General features: G+C 43.9%; 1 protein-coding gene across 3 annotated transcripts in view; it reads left to right on the top strand.

Annotated features, from left to right (window-relative positions):
• RCAN2 (regulator of calcineurin 2) overlaps positions 1-18,536 on the top strand; it is a 162,940-nt gene that overhangs the window by 77,097 nt on the left and 67,307 nt on the right. The gene's annotated exons all lie outside the window — the stretch shown is intronic.

Here is an 18,536-nt window from a genome sequence, read left to right as displayed (position 1 = left end):
TAGAAGTTTACAGCAAACTGCCTGGTAGATATGTTGCCTTAGCATGAAGAAACACATTTGTTAGCTATTTTTGGACACCCCTAAAATGTTTGACACAAATTTTCTCCATTGCACTTTAGGAATTGTCGAGATTAATACCCTAAATTCCTTTACAGCTGTTAAGTCTGAAAACAGCCCTATGAGGTAGATGGGTAAGTATCAATGTTCCCATTTTACAGATGGTGAAACTGAGACAAATAAGTCAGTTGACTTGCCTGAGGCAACAGAGGTGGTGTGTGGCAAAGCTGGGCTTTGAACTCAGAAGCTCCAGATTTCCAGACCACTTTCCCCCCTTGATCAGGCATTCAGTGCTTCTGTACAATAAGTAGTATTCTTTCCTTGAAGGGGACATTGCTTTTATCAGTGAGAGTCTAAGGCCCACATTCACAAAGGGACGTGAGTGTTGTGATGCTCAGTGCCACAATGCCTAACTTTTAGGTGCTGTCACATTTAAGGAACCAGGAAGGGGCTCTGTCACTGCCTGCCTTGTAACTTTGCTGCTATGGTTCAGTGCTTTGACATCAGTAGCCAGCCTACAAGCATAAGGCCCACTCTGGCTCCTACCAGCCTAGTTGCTACTTGCAGGATGACCTCAACAATCCCTTCTGGTCCTGAGTCGGCCCAAATCTGTCTCCCTGAGTTTTAACTACCAGACACTCAGACTTTTCCCTTCTGGTTCATCAACCTTGAAGGGATGAAACCTGCTTCCAATTATCAGTTCACTCTGGCACGCACACTCCACGCAGTTTGGACCATAGAGACCTGCCTGAGGTAAAAATAAACAAAAAGTTTATTTAATAAAAAAATCACAGATTCAAAGATGAAATCATAAGGAAAAGCAAACACATACGAGTTACACAGAAATTAACCATAGAGACGCAATCTCAGGCTTTGCATTTTGATATTCGCTAAATCCCCTTCTCTAACACAAGTTACCTATTGTTGCTGAGCAGTTTCCCAGCATGCCCTTTGACCTAGCGGGGATCCAGTGCTTCATGGACAGCACCCCGCTTAGATGCTGGCCCTCAGTTTCTGGATAGCCTGCACTTCAAACTTCTTCCCTTTTAACAGGGTTTGCAGGATTTTTTCCTCCATTTTCCCAGACTATGGTAATGCATGATTACACAGAGCAGGGTTTTTTCCTCCGATTGAGGTTTTCTTTTCGGTTTCAGGGGTTGTCTACACTTGAACCGCTGCAGCATCTACAGCTTCAGTGTAGACATTCCCTATTCCAAGGGGAAGGGCTCTCCTGTCAGCTTAGGTAATCGACTTCCACAAGAGGCAGTACCTAGGTTGATGGAAGAATTCTTCCGTCAACAGCACTGTCTACACAGAGAGTTAGGTCAGCTTTACTACGTTGATCAGGGGTGTGGATTTTTCACATCCCTGAGCGAGATAGTTATGCTGACCTAATTTTCTAATGTAGACTAGACCTCAAGTTGTTTCAGTGTTTTCCCATTAACTTTAATGGTCCATCATTGTCTCTTCCTTGCTGGACAATGCTAGGTGCTTGGAGCCAGTTTCGTGTAAACACCTAGCCTTGGAGTGCCCTCCCTGCCCGGTTGCCTCACCACGCTACTGGGAGATGATGCTGTAGTTGCACTATAGTTACACTTGCAATTTTTTACATATAAACACATGCGTCATCCATAACCATAATCTGTATACATAGCTCATAATGACCATCAAGATCAGGAAATTCTAAGTTTTCATAAAAGACCTTTACTTGACATATTTTTATACGCAATAATATTGTCTACAACCAGTTGATTCAATTGCTTGTTCGTTGGAGTTCAGACCCTCTGTCCGTCCTTTGGGGTGTCTGGACCCTGATTGTCACAGATGCCTAGAAAAATCATTGGAACAACAGTGCAATCCATAAAGCCTGAGTTAGGTGTCTAGGCTCCCTGTACAATGAATGGGGAGAGAGAGATGCTTCTTAAGGTCGGTCTACACTGCAATTAAAAAATCACAGCTGGCCCAGGCTAAGAGGCTGTTTAATTGTTGTCTAGATGTTTGGGCTCAGGCTGAAGCCGAGCTCTGGGACCCTCCCAGCTCGCAGGGTTCTAGAGCCTGGGCTCCACATTAAGTCTGAATGTCTACACTGCAAATAAGCAGCCCTGTAGCGTGAGCCCTGTGAGCCTGAGTCAGCTGGCACAGACCAGCCGCTGGTTTTTAATTGCAGTACAGACATGCCCTTCAACTGAGACCCACAAAAGCCAGCACAGTAGGCACGGAGTTGCCTGTGTTTAGCCAGTGGCAGATGCCGGTGTGAGGCATGTGTCCTATGCCCTACCCCTCTCAGCAAAGTTCGGGGAATGTGTCTAGGATGCAGCAAGGCACCTCTCTCTGCCTGTGATCCACAGCTGGGAACCACTCTCCTGGAGTCGGGTGGCTTAGGCACCTAAGTCATTTCCGGCAAGAATGCGTTAGGCATCTGCCTCTCTCCAGACAAAATGGTTGGGAGGAGGACAACAACCTCCTTCATAGCCTTTAGGTGTTTGTCTCTGTCTGAGGGATTGGAGCAAATGCGGTTGTATCTTAGAGCTTGGCTGTAGACAATGGATCATGTGATGGGGTCTGGATGAAAGTTGGAGGCATGTAAGTAAGTATGGTGGTCAGTAGGTTGGTGTTTATGTGACCATAGCTTGTTTTCACTCTAGTGTCTAGGAAGTGGACTGGTCCAGGCTGAGGTTGAGGGTGGGGTAGAAATCGTTGAAATCCTGGTGGAATTCCTCAAGGGCCTCCTTAGTATCTGAGTGTTTCATAGATGTTAATTGGTTTATCCTTGCAACAACCCAGTCACGTAGAGAAGTATGGTATTTGCTATAGGATTGCAAGGGGATAATTTCACCCAGAGTGTAACGATGCTGGTTCTGGCGGGACTCAACTGAGAGTTCCGGTTCAGGACAAATTGCTTAAAACAGGGCAGTCACAGCCCAAGGCTGGGGTTTTTCCACCTCTAAGGCAAACCAAACCAGCCAGACAAAGAGGGCTTTGGTCTCACCCCACTGGCTAACCACAAGTCACACAAGCAATTCCCTCAGACACTCCAGTTTCCCAGTATCACCACCAGTGCCACTCATTATGGGGATGAATGGTTATGAAAACCAATGCCCCAGTAAAAGAAAAAAGGTTCTCTCGATCCCAAAGGACCAAGCCCCAGACCCAGGTCAATCTACAAATCCGATCTTACCCACAAATCACGCTGTTGCCAACCCTTTAGAATCTAAAATCTAAAGGTTTATTCATAAAAGGAAAAAGATACAGATGAGAGCTAGAATTGGTTAAATGGAATCAATTACATACAGTAATGGCAAAGTTCTTGGTTCAGGCTTGTAGCAGTGATAGAGTAAACTGCAGGTTCAGATCAAGTCTCTGGAGTACATCCCCCGCTGGGACGGGTCCTCAGTCCTTTGTGTAGGCTTCCGTTTGTAGCAAAGTCCCTCCAGAGGTAAGAAGCAGGATTGAAGACAAGATGGAGATGAGGCATCAGCCTTTTATAGACTTTTCCAGGTGTAAGAATACCTCTTTGTTCTTACTGTGGAAAATTACAGCAAAATGGAGTCTGGAGTCACATAGGCAAGTCCCTGCATACTTGGCTGAGTTACAAGGCATATTTGCCTTCTCTCAATGGGTCAATTGTATAGCTGATGGTCCTTAATGGGCCATTAAGCAGGCTAGGCAGAGCTGACACCAACTTGTCTGGGGTGTCACCCAGAAGCATAGCAGAAGTTTGAAATACAGATAGTATAGAGCCAATATTCATAACTTCAACTACAAAAATGATATACATATACAGATAGCATTACCATAACCAGCAAACCATAAGCTTGTCTTAGACACCCTATTTGACCCCCTTTACACAAGATTTGGTGCCACCACAGGACTTTGGTTGCAACAATGATCTATACAGTTCCAGTTCATGTCAATAACGTCACACAGGGGTTACTGGCACGTATTCAGAAAAAGGGACCATCACTTCAGATAGCCCAATTACCAGTACTTAAAGGACACTGCAGGTGTCGATTGCCTTGAACTTTTACCTCTGACCAGGCTAAGTTCTTCAGCAGGGCTTGGCACAGGGAGTGCGGAGTCCAAGCAGGAAACTAGAACAAAAACTTTCTTGGGTTGGATGAAGACCAGGGAAGAGAGAAGCAGAGACTGCTGGGGAGTAGAATGAGGCCAAGTCTACAATACGGACCTATATTGATATAACCACATCACTCAGGGGTGTGAAAAATCCTCACCCCTGAGCTACACAGTAATACCGACCTAACCCTTGGTGTTGACAGCACTGTGTTGATGAGAGAGCGTCTCCTGTTGGCGTAGTGACCGCCTCCTGGGGAGGTGGATTAACTACACCATCGGTGTAGGAGCATCTTCACTTAAGCGCGATAGTGGCACAGCTGCACCGGTGCAGTGTTTTAAGTGTTGACCTGCCTTGACTCCAAGTCTGCAGAGACTAGGGTGACCAGATGAGATGAAGAAAATATCAGGACACCAGGGGAGGGGCAAAAAAAAAAGCCGAGTGCTGCCATCCGAGATCGGTCGGGACGCGGGACAAACAGTTAAAAAATTGGGACGGTCCGTCTGGTCACCCTAGCAGAGACTGGCGTGTCTGAGATAAAACAGATAAGCGTGCAGATTAAAAGCCCTTTTCTTTTGTTTTCTTTTGTTTTCTTTCTGTTGAGAATAAATGGCTGTTTTGGGTCACTGTATTCACCTCCGGTCACTGCTCCTGAAGGGAAGATTTACAGCTGAGCAATCATGTTTGGCACACAGGGTGTGGTAGCCCCAGCCTCGGCCCTAAGAGTGGGAGAATTGCTGGATTCCATCCCAGAACAAGTGGAGCTAAGAGGCCTAAAACCTGAAGGGTGTGCACTCGGCGAGATCAGAACAGGAGACACAGGTGCAGTTAGACTTGAACCTGCTTAGTCTTTGGCCTCTCCTATTAGATTTGTACTTTAGGCTTCTGTAAGGCATTTGATTTGGTACCTAACAACACTTTGTTTAAAAAAAAAAAAAAATATAACATCAACGTGGCATACCTTAAATGGATTAAAAGTGCCTAACTGCTAGGTCTCAAAATGTAATTGTAAATGGGGAACGGTCACTGAGAGGGTGTATTTCCAGGGGTCCCACAGGGATTGGTTCTTGGCCCTATGCTTATCATTCTTATCAATGAACTGGTAGAAAAGATAAAATCATCACGGATAAAGTTTGCAGATGACAAAAATTGGGGGAGTGGTAAATAATGAAGACAACAGGTCACAGATTCAGAGCAATCTGATCACTTGGGAAGCTGGGTGAAAGCAAATTTAATATGGCAAAATGTATTCATCTAGGAACAAAGAATGTAGGCCATACTTACAGGATGGGGGACTCTGTCCTGGGAAGCAGTGGCACTCAAAACAGATTTGGTGGTTGTGATGGATAATTAGCTGAACATGAGCTCCCAATGTGATGCTGTGGCTAAAAGAGCTAATGTGATCCTAAGATTCATTAATAGGGGAATCTTGAGTAGGAGAAGAGAGGTTATTTTACCTCTATATTTGGCTGTGGTGCAACTGCTGCTGGAATATTGTGTCCAGTTGTGGTAACAACAATTCAAGAAGGATGCTGATAAATTGGAGAGGGTTCAAAGAAGAGCCACAAGAATGAATAAAGAATTAGAGAACATGCCTTAGAAAGAGAGATTCAAAGAGCACAGTCTATTTATTAAAAAAAAAAAGAGAAGGTTAAGGGGTGACTTGATTACAGTCTGTAAGTATCTACAGGGGGAACAAATATTTAAAAATGGGCTCTTCAATCTAGCAGAGAAAGGTATAACACTATCCAATTGCTAGAAGTTGAAGTGAGACAAATCCATAAATTATTATGGAAATAAGGCATAAGATTTGAATGGTGAGTAATTTAACCATTAGAACAATTTCCCAAGGTCATGGTAAAAGAACTAAAAAAGAGCCACCATGGCTTAACAACCATGTGAAAGAAGCAGTGGGAGATAAAAAGGCATCTTTTAAAAAGTGGAAGTCAAATCCTAGGTAAATAGAGGTAAATAGAAAGGAGCATAAACACTGCCAAATTAAGTGTAAAAAAGGAATAAGAAAAGCCAAAAAGGAGTTTGAAGAACAGCTAGCCCAAAACTCAAAAGGTAATAACAAAATGTTTTTTAAGTACATCAGAAGCAGGAAGCCTGCTAAACAACCAGTGGGGCCCCTGGATGATTGAGATACAAAAGGAGCGCTTAAAGACAATGAAGTCATTTCCGAGAAACTAAATGAATTCTTTGCTTCAGTCTTCACGGCTGAAGATGTTGGGGAGATTCCCAAACCTGAGCCGGCTTTTGTAGGTGACAAATCTGAGGATTTGTCACAGATTGAGGTGTCACTAGAGGAGGTTTTGCAATTAATTGATAAATTTAACAGTAACAAGTCACCGGGACCAGATGGCATTCACCCAAGAGTTCTGAAAGAACTCAAATGTGAAATTGCGGAATTACTAACTATGGTTTGTAACCTGTCCTTTAAATTGGCTTCTGTACCCAGTGACTGGAAGACAGCTAATGTAATGCCAACATTTAAAAAGGGCTCTAGAGGTGATCCCGGCAATTACAGACGGGTAAGTCTAATGTCAGTACCGTGCAAATTAGTCGAAACAGTCGTAAAGAATAAAATTGTTAGACACATAGAAGAACATAAATTGTTGGACAAAAGTCAACATGGTTTCTGTAAAGGCAAATCATGTCTTACTAATCTATTAGAGTTCTTTGAAGGGGTCAACAAACATGTGGACAAGGGGGATCCAGTGGACATAGTGTACTTAGATTTCCAGAAAGCCTTTGACAAGGTTTCTCACCAAAGGCTCTTACGTAAATTAAGTTGTCATGGGATAAGAGGGAAGATCCTTTCATGGATTGAGAACTGGTTAAAAGACAGGGACCAAAGGGTAGGAATAAATGGTAAATTTTCAGAATGGAGAGGGGTAACTAGTGGTGTTCCCCGAAGGGTCAGTCCTAGGACCAATCCTATTCAACTTATTCATAAATGATCTGGAGAAAGGGATAAAAAGTGAGGTGACACAGTTTGCAGATGATACTAAACTGCTCAAAATAGTTAAGACCAAAGCAGACTGTGAAGAACTTCAGAAAGATCTCACAAAACTAAGTGATTGGGCAACAAAATGGCAAATGAAATTTAATGTGGATAAATGTAAAGTAATGCACATTGGAAAAAAAATAACCCCAACTAATACATACAATATGATGGGGGCTAATTTAGCTACAACTAATCAGGAAGAAGATTGTGGGTAGTTCTCTGAAGACATCCACGCAGTGTGCAGCGGCAGTCAAAAAAGCAAGCAGGACGTTAGGAATCATTAAAAAGGGGATAGAGAATAAGATAGAGAATATCTTATTGCCCTTATATAAATCCAGGGTACGCTCACATCTTGAATACTGCATACAGATGTGGTCCCCTCATCTCAAAAAAGATATACTGGCATTAGAAAAGCAGGGCCGGCTTTAGGCACCGCGGGGCCCGATTCGAAGGAGCTGCCGCCGAAGTCCCGCCGCTGTCTTCAGCGGCAGCTCAATCGCAGGACTTCGACAGCAGTTCCTTCGGGACGTTGCGGGGCCCTCTTAGGTGCGCGGGGCCCGATTCCGGGGAATCGGCTGAATCGCCCTAAAGCCGGCCCTGAGAAAAGGTTCGGAGAAGGGCAACTAAAATGATTAAGGGTTTGGAATGGGTCCCATATGAGAAGAGATTAAAGAGGCTAGGACTTTTCAGCTTGGAAAAGAGGAGACTAAGGGGGGATATGATAGAGGTATATAAAATCATGAGTGATGTGGAGAAAGTGAATAAGGAAAAGTTATTTACTTGTTCCCATAATATAACAACTAGGGGCCACCAAATGAAATTAATGCAGGGGCAGTGCAAGGAAGTTTCACGCCCTAGGCAAAACTTCCACCTTGAGCCCCCCGCTCCGCCCTGAGGCGCCCCCCCCCCCCACGGCAGCTCCTTCCCCCTCTTCCCTGAGGCGCCCCACCCCCCGCAACAGCTCCCTCCCCCCCCGGGGGAGCCGTGCGGCAGCTCCCCACCCCAGCTCACCTCTGCTCCGCCTCCTCCCCGAGCACGCCGCCCCCGCTCTAATTCTCCTCCCCTCCCAGGCTTGCGGCGCCAAACAGCTGATTGGTGCCGCAAGCCTGGGAGGCGGGAGAAGTGGAGCAGTGACAGCGTGCTCGGGGAGGGGGCGTAGCAGAGGTCAGCGGGGTGGGGAGCCCTGCAGCAGCTCCCCTGCCCCGCCCTGAGGCACCCCCGCAGCAGCTCCCCACCCCCCGGCCCGGGGAGCCGTGCGGCAGCTTCCCACCCCAGCTCACCTATGCTCCGCCTCCTCCCTGAGCATGCCGCCCTTGCTCAAATTCTCCTCCCCTGCCAGGCTTGTGGCACCAAACAGCTGATTGGCGTCGCAAGCCTGGGAGGAGGGAGAAGTGGAGTGGCGACCGCGTGCTCAGGGAGGGGTCGTCGGAACGCTGTAAAAAAAATTGGGGGCACCGCTTTTTGGCGCCCCCAAATCTTGGTGCCCTAGGCAACCGCCTAGTTTGCCTTAATGGTAGCACCGGCCCTGAATTATGAGCATGTTTAAAACAAATAAAAGGAAGTTTTTCTTCACACAGTGCACAGTCAACTTGTGGAACTCCTTGCCTGATGAGGTTGTGAAAGCTAGGACTATAACAGGGTTTAAAAGAGAACTGGATAAATTCATGGAGGTTAAGTCCGTTAATGGCTATTAGCCAGGATGGGTAAGGGATGGTGTCCCTAGTCTCTGTTTGTCAGAGGGTGGAGATGGATGGCAGGAGAGAGATCACTTGATCATTACCTGTTAGGTTCACTCCCTCTGGGGCACCTGGCATTGGCCACTGTCGGTAGACAGGATACTGGGCTGGATGGACCTTTGGTCTGACCCAGTACAGCCATTCTTATGTTCTTATGGTGGATTCTCCATCACTGACCATTTTTAAACCAAGATTGGATGTTTTTCTAAAAGATCTGCTCTGGAAAAGCAATTTGGGGAAGTTCTATGGCCTGCGTTATACAGGAGGTCAGACTAAATAACCACAATGGTCCCTTCTGGCCTTGGAATCTTTGAGACTGCCAATAACACTGTTATTTAGTGTCATTCAGGTAGCAGTTTGTGTTATGTGAATGCTCCTCCACTTAGAACTGGGCTGAAACCTCAAACCTCATTTCGAAGCCATTGGGAAAGCTTTATATTCCATTACACGTTCCGAAGTCCTCTCATATCCCTTTGTGCTCTGAACACTAATCTAGAACCTCTCCTGTTATATCTGTAATTCTCTAAGTGGGCAGATATTTCCCTGTGCTTTGAATGGAGGTGAGGGTGGATAGCTGATGGTGCTAAATGTAAAGTGGGAACAATTTGTTTTTCATGAATGCAGTGGGAGAAGTGAATATCTCCATTTAAGAATGCCTGAAACTAAATAAATCCCTCATCTCCCCCTTCCCCTTTAAAATATTCGGGCAATGAACAATGACTGCATGAAGCATTGTATTTAATGTTTAACCGATTAATTCGGTGTTATTTGCTGTCTGACTGCGTCCTGTGTGATAGTTTATCTTTTTCCCTTGAGCTGGCTTGATTTTGCTGGCTTGTCAGTAAGCACTGTTTTCTCTCAGAAGGGCCATTAAATCTCTCACCTGCATATCCTGTGCAGAGCTGCAGTTAGAAGATAAGGTCTTTCGCAGCTGAGAGCATTGGTATTCCAACCTCTGTCAAGGGCATTCTGCCTTGGGAAAACATCTCAGATGACAATGAAAATAAAAAGATCTGTTAAATAAATATCCTTAATGGGTAGGGCTGACACAAAGCCACAAGAAGGCAAAAGTAAATGGAAGTGAATTTAAATAAATATTTAAACAAAATTAGATCCCCAGTCATTAACAGGATTCATCAATAAATTTGAATTTGACAAATATATAAATACATTAATTATTGTTAGTTAGGAGTATTACAGCGGTGTCCGTAGCCCCGAACCAATATCAGGCACCGAACAAATATACAATAAGAGAGAGATCCTGCCCCGAAGAGCTTATAATCGAAACAGACAAGACAAAGGATTCAGGAAAGGTGTGCTGACCTCTTGTTGAATACCTTGGCCTGCATAATTTGCCCAAAGGTCACGTAGGATGTCTATGGCACAGCCAAGATTTGAACCCAGGCCTCTTGAGTCCCAGTCCTGTGCCTTAACCAAAAGACTAACCATCCCTCCCAAAGTGAACTGAAATCCTTTTTTACCTACCATGACTCCTAGTTTATATCCTTAGGGTTTTGGACTGCTCCTGCAGCAATTGATGGTCCTAGTGACATCTCGAGTGCAGTTAAGAACTGCCCATCCTGTGCTGTTTCAGTCATTATTAACTGAATTGGGGTAAACAAGAACCCTGAACTGGGGTACTGGAAGGTAAGAGATGGTGGGGCTGTTTGTATGTAGAGATGAGCCTGAGCTGTAACATTCACATCTGGATTTTGAGCACTCAAGGTTCTAGGCATTCAGACCCATGGCTTGTAGTAACTGTATTTTTTAGGAACATAACCATATACATTTCTTTTCATGATTTCAGTAAGAGCTGGCTCTAGCCGTGGAGACCATATGTGTTTTCACACAGTGCTCCATGTTTTGGGAGACCTTGCTTTTAAACAACCTCTCCCACCATCAACCCAGAACCTTTCCCATCTGCTGGCCTGCTGCAGACTCCTAGCTCTCCAGCCTTACCAGATTAATTGAAAAGGCTAATTTCCCGCACTGTCCCCAGTTCCTGAAGCCCATTTGACCTCCCTTCCGTACAAAATCCTTCTAACTCTGTTGCTGTTACAAGCACCTTTCTACCCCTCCCTCAATTTGTAAACCACTCTCACAGCCCCCCGATGGTGAGAGCGTCTGCCTGAGGTGCTACGTATCGTATATGGCACAGTTTCCCATAAAACCAAGGTCCGGCCTTGATTTCACTTCACTTTTAGGCAGCCCCTCAGTTTTATGTGCTTTTGGTATTGCGGCGTGAACTTGTACATAGCGCATGCTCAGCAGGTTGAGTTACTAACTGTGCTTTGATTTCCTTTCTTTTGAATAGTTGTGTAAAGATGAAAAGAAACAGAAAAGCCAGTAGATTAGAAGGCTAATATGTACATCTGGGAGGTAGGGAAGTATTATCATCCCTGTGTTCCAGCTGGGAAAACAGAGGCACAGAGCAGCAAAATGACTTGCCCAGGTCCAGAAGTCAGTGGGATTACTCGTGTGTAAAGTTAAATAGGCATGTAATCTGCAGGATTGGGGCCTTGCAGTATAAGCCATTTTGGATAAAGACTGTGTGTTCGGTAGTTGCAGTCCCTAACAAAATGTTGCGCATCTGTTTTATGGAGGACCTCTTCTCCTTCTGTATGTGTGTGTGTGTGTGTGTGTTTAATCTTGGACTACCAGATTCCTTTTCCCCTCTCCTCTTGCTCCTCACCCCCATCAGCTTAAAAGTAGGTTTGGAGAGCTATAAATGCTCTCATAACAGAAATTTCCTGAGCTGTAAAAGCTAAACATTTCTTACCGTAAATAAAGGTTCCAAAATTCAAGGACAGCCAAGGCACTGTGTAGCTAAGGATTTTGCAAGCTCTAATGTTCCTGCAGTCAAAAGCTTATCAATTTCAGGAGATCATTTTAGCATTGACTAAGCTTTTTTTTTTTTTTTCCTGGTCAAAATTCTATAATCTGTTATAAATCTCAAAACCTAATGATTAGAAATACCAAGCATTTCTAGCTGGGACACTCAAAAAGCCTTATGATTATTTGTTTCAAATGGAAGCGGAGCGGAGAGACGCTTTTTTCAGTGTTCTTGTCAAGCCACAATTCAATGGAATTTTGGATGGAGGGACAGTCGCAGCTAGCAAAGATTGATGGTATTGTAGGTGCTGGATACACAGCTGTTGCTTGCTTACCATGAAATTCCAGTTAATATATTTTGGCCTGAGAAGTTTTGGATTTGACGTACAATTTATCTAGTTAGCATCACTGAAAAAATTCAGAGATGCTTTATTTGATGTCTTCTTTATTGATGGTCTTCCTGTAAAAGTATCTCGCCTCTGGAAATTCGTGCAAGCTTGATAATACTTCAAAACTTAGAGCAAAAGTAGTCCCATACAGATGGTTTCTTCCAGGGCCTAATTTATTATGGTTTTAGCCATTTACAACATTCCTGGAAAATTGACTAATGGGCTTGGATCTGAAACTTTTTGGCCTAGGAAAAGGTCATATCCAAGCAGAGTTAGAATCCACATGTAGCAACCTAAAAAGAGACTTAATTGAATAACCCAGTGTGGAACGTTCACTGGCCATTGTGCTTGGCAATATGGGTGGGGCAGGGTCTCTGGGGTGGTGTTTTAGCCAACAGTGAACCCATCCTTTTAGTATGGGGAAAGCTCAAGAGTGGTTCAGAGGTGTGTTTATGGATGCCAAGAACATGCTGTCCCCACATCCTGATCCTAAAGAATGCAGCCAACTTCTAAGAAGAATCAGTTAAATGTCCTTGCCCACAACGAGAAAAGAATTGCACGAAAAAGAAAAGTAATGAAATTGAGAGCAAAATTCACCATTGCCTACCAATAAATAGTACATCTGTCAAGGCTGATTCCCCACTCTGCTACTTAGAGTGCAGAAGGTAGGGGCTCGCAAGAACTTTAAAAATTAATACTTGCCACTCCAGGCTTGTATTAAACTCCCAAGGTTACAGCTTTTCTCTGACCTTGGATTGGTAGATGCTGCCACCACCCAAGTGCAAAACCCCTTTGAGAACCCAGGAAGGTGCACTTGGGAATTCCTTCCTGTGGGGTACCCTCAAGCCTTTTCACACACCCCCATCCTCCGGGGAAGAGCTGAGAAGAAAAACAAAGGAAATCAGCTGTTGCCACCAGCTAATTAAACATGTGCACAAACCTCTTAGGACACAAAAATCCAAATCTGTTCTTAAAAAAAAGTAAATTTTATTAAAAAAACAAAAGGAAGAAAATACATCTGGGAACTTAGGCTATTGCTAGATTTAGAAAGAGCAACTACAAGAATTAAGCATCAAAAATAGTTTTTTGAGGTCCATCTTAAAGGTTACAAGAAAAAAAAAAAAGCACCTGGAATTAGCACAGAGGAATCCACAAGCCATAAGAAATAAAAGGGATAAACCCAATCACGTCTTCCTAGACATTTCCTGATCTACTGACATATCTGGGGTTTTAGATGAGTAGTTTCTAGGTAAGATACTGATGATTTTTCATACCTGGCCCAAGCTTCTCACAGCATAACTGCTCCCTGTCTGTCTCCACGAGAACAACAGACAGACAAAAAGGGAGTTTTGTTTCAATTTTAAAAAGTTCTAGATTTCCCATTGGCTCTTTTGGCTAGGTGCCCACTCACTTCCTTTTACCTATGCATCGCAGTGAGACTTTTAACCCTTTACAGGTAATGCAAGTAGAGAACAGCTACTTAAGAGGGATTTTATAGCTACTGGCTGGCTGGGTGTCCATAAAAGGGAGCTTCCCCTCCTTCATTTATCACAACATCAGTATACGAGTTATTACAAGATGGGGCCAGTTCAGTGTTTTGATATTTATAACACACACAGTGACCTTTTATATCTACTATCTATTTCATCTAGATAAAGCTGGAGTATTTTTAATATTTATAATGATTGGGCTTCTGGGGGGGAAAGCAACAGACATTTATAAAAGTCTGTTCCTGTGGGCAAGAAAGCCAGGGAACTTGATGAACTTCTGCTCTCCCCTCATGTCCCTTGCAGTGAGTGAGTGGGAGGGGAAAAAAATCCTTAACTGTGTGCTCTGCCACACACCTGAAAGACTCCATGATCCATTTGTGGGATTCCGTTCAAAAACTCAGATGGACAGCTGGGGCATGGACCATTTTATTGTTTCGTGTTTGTAGAGTGCCTAGCAAATGGGATCCTGGTCCAGGACTGCGGGCTCCTAGGCATTACCATAGTATTACCGCCATTCGTAATAATCTGCACTATTCGCACATCCTGAGAGAGACACCATTGCACCTGTTCATGAATGATCAACAGCAGATATTTCCAGTTCCCATGTATTGTATTTCTGATACTGGTACTGAGACCCAGATATGATAAGATACAGATACCTCCTCAGAGATGCTGAGTGCCTTCCATTCCCATAGGGCCAAATCAGGGACAGTTTGTTTGAGGACCTCAGGATTTGGCCCATTTACTTCAATAAGAGTTGAGGGCACTAAACACTTTTCTGTCTCAGGTCTTAAGCCCTCTAGGCACTGCTTATGTTTATCAACTTATGGTTTAATTGCAACTGTGATCATTTTTTCATATTATTTATCTGTATAGCAATTGTGCCTAAGAGCCCCAGTCATGGAGCAAGGCCCGAAAGATGGTCTCTGTCCCAAAGAGCTGATCTTCCATTGTTTCTTGTTGTCTAAGCTCTTCTGTTTGAAGGCTTGGCCATGATTCTTCTCTCACTCTGGTGTAAATCAAGAATGGCTCTGTTAGTGTCAGTGGAGTCTCACTGGTGTATGTGTGTGGGGGGGGATCGGACCCTAGAGTTTTGGTGTTCAGCAATACTGCAAGTTTTAAAGCCCATTTGATGATTTCATAAGGGCATTCATAAAAACATCAATCTTTTGACTGCCCTTACCCAGACTAGTTTCATAGGAGGTCTCATTTTCTTTTAATTTCCACCCCTGAAGCATCCACACATGGTGCCCATCTACATCAATACACAATTTTTATGATGGGCAAAGCAAGAAATATTTATGGGAAACTTTAAGTGACTAATCAAAACATGTTGGGAAGGAACTAGGAGAAATGACAGAGGGACTCATTCAGCATCTGGTAAGAGGGTGCAACTCCATTGACTTCATTACATTGGCTGCCTCGTGGTTTCCAGATGGAGTTTAAGATATTGCACTATAAAGCCTTCAGTGGCTTTGGACAAGCCAACTTGAGAGCTGCCTCTGTCCCCTGGTGTTACTATCAACATTCTGAATAGCAGAAGTGTGAGATCTGGAAAGTTTGTGTGTTAAATGAGTAGGGGCTGAAATCTTATGATGTCTGTTACCTGGCCATAGTTGGTTGTGGGAGTTTGGTGGTGGAAGTCTAAATATTGTTAAGCCATCGATAAGTATTTTTTTTTCTTATACAAACTGAAGTAACGATCTGGAATTCATTATGTTAATTAAGACTAGACAAGACTGTAAGGAGAATTTCAGAGAGGCCTAACAAAGCTTGGATAAATGTGGAGCATGATGAAAGATGAAAATTAGTTTTAACAGATGCAAGGTGATGCACATTGGAAGAAGTAAGTTGAATTACTCATAAACCCTGCTGGGTTTTATATTAACGTAACCACTTGGCCAAAAAAAAAACAACAACAAAAAACTGGGTGATGCTGTAGACAGCTCAGTAAAAACATTTCAATATGTAGTGGTATTCAAAAAGCATACAAGATGTTTGATTGTGTTAGGAATAGGCAACAAGAGACAGGAAACTAAAATAATTAAAGGCACAGAAAGCTGCCCTTATGAGGATGGAGTGAAATACTGGGACTGTTCAGTTTAGAGACAAAATGTATAATAGGGGTATGATAGAAGTACAGAAATAAATAACAGGATAGAGAAGGTCAGTTGGAACTACTATTTACTGATTTTCATAATAGAAGGACAAGGGGACATTCTATGGAATTGAAAGGGAACAAATTTAAAACTTTTAAGAGAAAATAATTTTACACAACATATAACCTGTGGAACTTATTTCCATAAGATCTTGCCCCCTCACCTTTCTTGATCACTGTGGCCAATACACTCTCCTTCCTGTCACTCAGGTCCATAACCTGGGCATCATCTTCGTCTTGGCCCTCTCTCTAGATCCTCACATCCAGGCTAAATCTTGCCTATTTTTTCTGCATGATATCCCTAGAGATCTCTCTCGTATGTTTTCTATCCATCCACACATCTAAAACGCTTGTCCAGGTTGTCATCATTTCATGTCTCAGTTACTGCAACATCCTTTTCCTCTAGCCTCGACAAATCCAATTGTGCCCTGCTCATATCCATTCAATATACTGCTGTAAAGATCTTATTTATAGCCTGTCGCTTTGACTATATCACCACTCTCTTTGCCTGTCTCCAGTAGCTCTCCTTTTTCAACCACATCAAACATAAGGTAGTTTTGCTCACTTACAAGGCCCTCCATGGCTTATCCCTATTCTACCTATCATCTCTCATATTTGCTATCAAAATGCCAACTCCCTCCTGGGATCAGCCAATAATGCCAGTCTTCAATGAGCATCTTCATGCTTTCTGCCACGCTGCCCCTCATGCCTGGGAGGAGCTCCCTGTAAAGATCCACAAAGCCACCCTATTGTCCTCCATTCTTAAAAGCCTCTGTCATGATTCCTACAAAAAAACTCAACAACGGTTAAACTGCTGGTGTGCTGAGACTGCTGCCAATCATGCTGTCTAACATTGTCTCATTGATTTCCTTCTGCTCCCCAGTCTCTGTCTGTCTATATCCACCCATTTTCTCTCGCCTTATACATGGATTGCAAGTTCTTTGTCGTAGGGACCGTCTTTTTGTTCTGTGTTTGTTTGGCACCGAACTCCATGGGTCCTGTTCCATGACTAGGGCTCCCAAGTGCTATCACAGTACAAATAAGAAAGGATAATAATGATGAGGACAAGAACTTAGAATAATTCAGAAAAGGAGTAGATAACTGTAGAAGTGAGGACATCCTCCTTATATTAGATAGGGTACATTTTTAGAAGGTTATATTAATTCTTATACATCAGGGCATAAACTAACCACGAACTATGGAGGTCCAGAAGAAACTTAATCTATGAGCAGGTTACTCTATAATTAACTACTGTGGGATTTCTTGCACAGTATCTGGTGCTGGCCCTGTAAGGGACAGGATACTGGACTGGATGGATTTGGAGAGACAATTTGTTGCAGGTATTCAAATCCAGCATTTTGGTACAGAACTATTTATTTCCCCCAAAATGTGTTTTAATTTGGAATTTCATTGTTTTTCTGCCTGTGAACCTGATTTACCCTGGAATCTTGCCTTTAGGCTTAAAACAAAAACTGTTTCAATTGAGCAGACATGCCAGCAGTGGACTTTATTTATTGATCAGCACAGATACGAAACATTGCCCACCCTTTAATATAAAAACCTCAGGAACAAAAAAACAACTTGAACTATTGCCACAAACGATGGGATTAGTTATCATTTATATTTTACATCAACAAGGCGATAGTCTATTTATTTGTGTTACTGGATCGACTAGGAGCTCTAATCATAGACCCCGTTGGGCTAGATATTCTGCAGGTGTGTGATGGGGCGTACGCTGAGAGTTAAACAGCTCTGGGCCCCGAAGGCCTTACCCAGCCGCACCTGCTGGCCAGGCTCACATTGGAGGCAGGGCTCAACGGGGAGCAGCTCAGCTCCGTCTGGGCAGACTGAACAGAGGAGCAGTTGTGCACTGCCAGCTTCTGCAAAGAAGCCATTGGGGCTCTACAAAGCTGAGACCAGTCCCCACTGCCGAGCCGCCATAGGCCCTTCACCCCACAGACACGGTTGATAGAGGAAGTTTCTCTGGAGTGCGATCAGAGAGAACTCTAGGGGGAATCCCGAAACAGACCAGTGTCACTGACTGAGGAACCAAAGCCAGGGTAGGAAGCGGCCCAGGGAACCGGCGTAAGGGCACCCGTACCTAGGTCACATCATTGGGCTACTATTCACATGGTTCTAGGCTGGAACCTGGAGGAGCAGGGGGGGTCTGGGTTCCCCTCCCCCTGGCTGTTGACGCTCGTCACTGGGTATTACAGCCCAGACCACCACCACTAGGCTGTGCCGCCAGGTTCGGACTTCAACACCCTGACAAGTTGTAAATCAGCTTTCCTTCACTGAAGTCAAAGGGGTTAAACTGACTTACACCAGGTGAAGATCTGCCCCTGTATGTTCATTAAGGAACAACTGTCAGGATGGGTAAGATAAGGTGATCCAGTGAAGAGTTCTAGTTTGAAGAGAGTGTTTCTTCTTCCGGTTGTTTTTTGAGAAGGGTGCCAAATTCCTGTTCGCACACAGCCAGCCCTTACAACTATCTGGTTTTAGTTATTGCTACCTGTGTGTACAGATACAGGATCCAGTTTTGCAATGTGCAAATCACCTCTTGCAAGGTGGCTGGACCACCTTCCACTCCGATGGGTTGTATTCTGTAGCTTTTCCAATACAAATATGCGGCTGTTAGGGGGAAAAAAAATCGACATCAGAATATTAGCATAAGCAGTACAGTAACAAACAAAAACCTCGGCTTCCTCATTTCCCTCTCCCTCCCCCTTTTTATTTTTAACGGAGAGTAAATAAAACCTTCCGTGCCCATGTTCAATGCTGAATTAATTTAC

This window comes from Chrysemys picta, chromosome 3 (genome assembly GCF_011386835.1).
Source record: "Chrysemys picta bellii isolate R12L10 chromosome 3, ASM1138683v2, whole genome shotgun sequence".
NCBI classification, from domain to species: Eukaryota; Metazoa; Chordata; order Testudines; family Emydidae; genus Chrysemys; species Chrysemys picta.
The sequence above is the reverse complement of the archived record's forward strand: the minus strand, read 5'-3'. Positions and strand labels throughout refer to the sequence as shown.